General features: G+C 52.8%; 1 pseudogene; it reads right to left on the bottom strand.

Annotated features, from left to right (window-relative positions):
- Positions 1-241: 241 nt before the first annotated feature.
- Positions 242-2,583, bottom strand: part of LOC101662808 — a 114,185-nt pseudogene continuing 111,843 nt past the window's right edge.

Genomic DNA, 2,583 nt, shown 5'->3' with positions numbered 1-2,583 from the left:
GAGCTGGAGGTGAGATTGTGAGATTCTTGGGGAACTCTTCTGTGATTGCTGCAGGGCTGCAGCTTGCTCCAATCTAGGGGTAATTTTTCTACCAGAGAAAGTATTCAATACTATGTATGCAGCCTTAAAGACGTTTGATAGTGATGACAGGTGTTTTGGTTCAAGAACAAGCTGATTAACGAGTTAAATGCATATTTCCCCTCTAAACATGGACTTTTTAAAAGCAACTGGATTATATTTTTTAGCCTGAAATGGTGCTTTCTTGTATATTGGATTTCTCGGTTTTCTTAGTAGCTATGACTATCTCCTCCAATATTTCTTCCAAACTTTCCCCTATCTGGGAGGTTTTCTTTGAGGCCACCTTAGATGCCTCCTCATCTTCCTCCTCTTTCTTGGATTGGGAAGTGGATTCAACCCTGAATGCTAAAACGGGTCTCTTCAACCCTCCAACCCTCCTGTAGGCTGCTATCTCAATATCAAGGGCCATTTTGACATTGAGCAAGTCCTGGTATTCCCGAAGGTGGCGAGCCATCTCACTCTTGGCGTTCTTCAGGTCATTCTCCAGCTAGCTACCCGATGCTGTCCTGGTAGCCCACCACCTCAGTGCTGTGCCGCTCCTCCAGCTCCCGGATCGAAGGACTCAGCCCGCATAGCTCCTCGATCTCGATGGTGCTCGACTGCAGCTGGTGACGGTATTCGTGGATCTCCTCGCGCCTGGCCCAGATGGCCTCAGTGCTGCCCCCCGCCTGCTCGAACTGGGACTTGTACCATTCCTCAGTGGACTGCAGGTCCTTGGTGGCCAGGGACTCATATTGCGCGTGGATCTCTCAGTGCCAAACTTAGGTCGGGCTTCGCCACCGCCACATCCGCAGCGGGGGACCACACCTGCAGCGTTGTCAGTAGCTCGGCCACCTCCTGGTCGCGCACCTGGCGCACGAAGGCCAGCTCGTCCAGCAGCGACTCCACCTTCTTCTCCAGGTCTAGGCGGGCCAGCGTGGCGCCGTCCACGTCGCGCTGCTGCCCCTTCAGGCACGCTCGGCGCCCTCGCACCCTCGGCTCTCCTCCTCACAGCGCGCCCACAGCCGCCGCACCTCCTCTGCCAGCCCGTCGCGCTCCAATAGGGCCTGCGCACGCGCGCGCCAAGCCCGCCTCCTCCAGCTGCGCACGCAGCTCGCGCTGGAAGAGCTCGCCGACGCGACGGACAGCTCCGCGTGGCGCTGCCGCAGCGGGCCGGCTCGGCCTCGAGCGGGCGGCTCTGGCTCTCCAGCTGGTGCACTTTCTCGATGAACACGGCGATTTCGCCGGTCGTGGAGGCCCTGCAGCTGCTCCTTCTCGTTGGTGCAGATGATCTTGTACTTGTTTGTGCGCGCTGCCGCCTGACTCAGGTCCAGCCCGTCAGACGCCGGCGGCCGGCAGCAGGCCAGACCCAGGCCGAGCAAGGAAGCCGACGAGCAGGAGGCCGAGGAGGCCACATTGCAGCGGGACAGCGACTGCGAGTGGAAACAGCCCGCGCCGCCTACCCCGGAGAGGCGCACAGACAAACAGAAGCTGTCCCCGAACACCTTGCGGTAGGAGGAGGAAGCGCACAGGTAATGCTCGGAGCTAAAGCTCGTGGTGCAGGGATTGGGATGGGGCCGGACGTGTGGCAGCGGCGAAGCAGGGCGAGGTGCGCCAGGCAGGCGGTATGTTTTATTAAAAGACTTGGGAAGGCAGTGGGATAGACGGCACTGTCTCTTCTGACACAGTAGGGTTTTTATACTTCCTAGAGTTGTCAGAACATTTGATCTCACGAGTCACCCGATGCACTCGATACACTGGGGCGTGACTGCTCCTTCCCTTCTGGACAAGGTTTATATTTCTAAAGAAGACATCTTGTCGAAGGCCACCTCCTTTGATGCATGTGCCTGTCTGTGTCCTTCTGGCTCATCTCATGGAAAATTCCCTTTTAGTTAGAGTTAACATCCAATAACAGTACGGAATCACGATATCACAGCCTATGTGTCTGGGGTGCCCTCCCCGGACAAGTTAGTCAAGGCAGTACTAATTAAAGAGTTATAGAGTTTGTGTCTACTTAACCTTCTTAGATAATGTAGTACTAAAGCAGAATTCATTAAGTCGTTCTCTCAAGAGTTTCTCCAATTGCAGGAAATTAAAATCTACAATGTGGTAAATGTAGCACGAGATCCACTCTCTCAGTATTAGGTTAATTGTTACAAAATATACATTTAATCACTTCCATTTCTTTAAAATTTTTTTAATATCTTTTTATCAGGGGCTCATATAACTCTTATCACAATCCATATATACATCAATTGTGTAAAGCACATTTGTACATTAATTGCCCTCATCATTCTCAAAACATTTGCTCTCCACGTAAGCCCCTGGCATCAGGTCCTCAAATTTTCTCCTCCCTCCCAGTTCCCCACTCCCTCATGAGCCCTTGATAATTTATAAATTATTGTTTTCTCATATCTTGCCCTGTCCGACGTCTCCCTTCACCCACTTTTCTGTCATCTGTCCCCAGGGAGGAGGTCACATGTAGATACTTGTCATCAGTTTCCTCTATCCAACCCACTCTCCCTC

The sequence above is a fragment of the Echinops telfairi genome, unplaced genomic scaffold (assembly GCF_000313985.2).
Source record: "Echinops telfairi isolate 266 unplaced genomic scaffold, ASM31398v2 ScPeMD7_9;HRSCAF=40, whole genome shotgun sequence".
Classification (NCBI taxonomy): domain Eukaryota; kingdom Metazoa; phylum Chordata; class Mammalia; order Afrosoricida; family Tenrecidae; genus Echinops; species Echinops telfairi.
The sequence above is the reverse complement of the archived record's forward strand: the minus strand, read 5'-3'. Positions and strand labels throughout refer to the sequence as shown.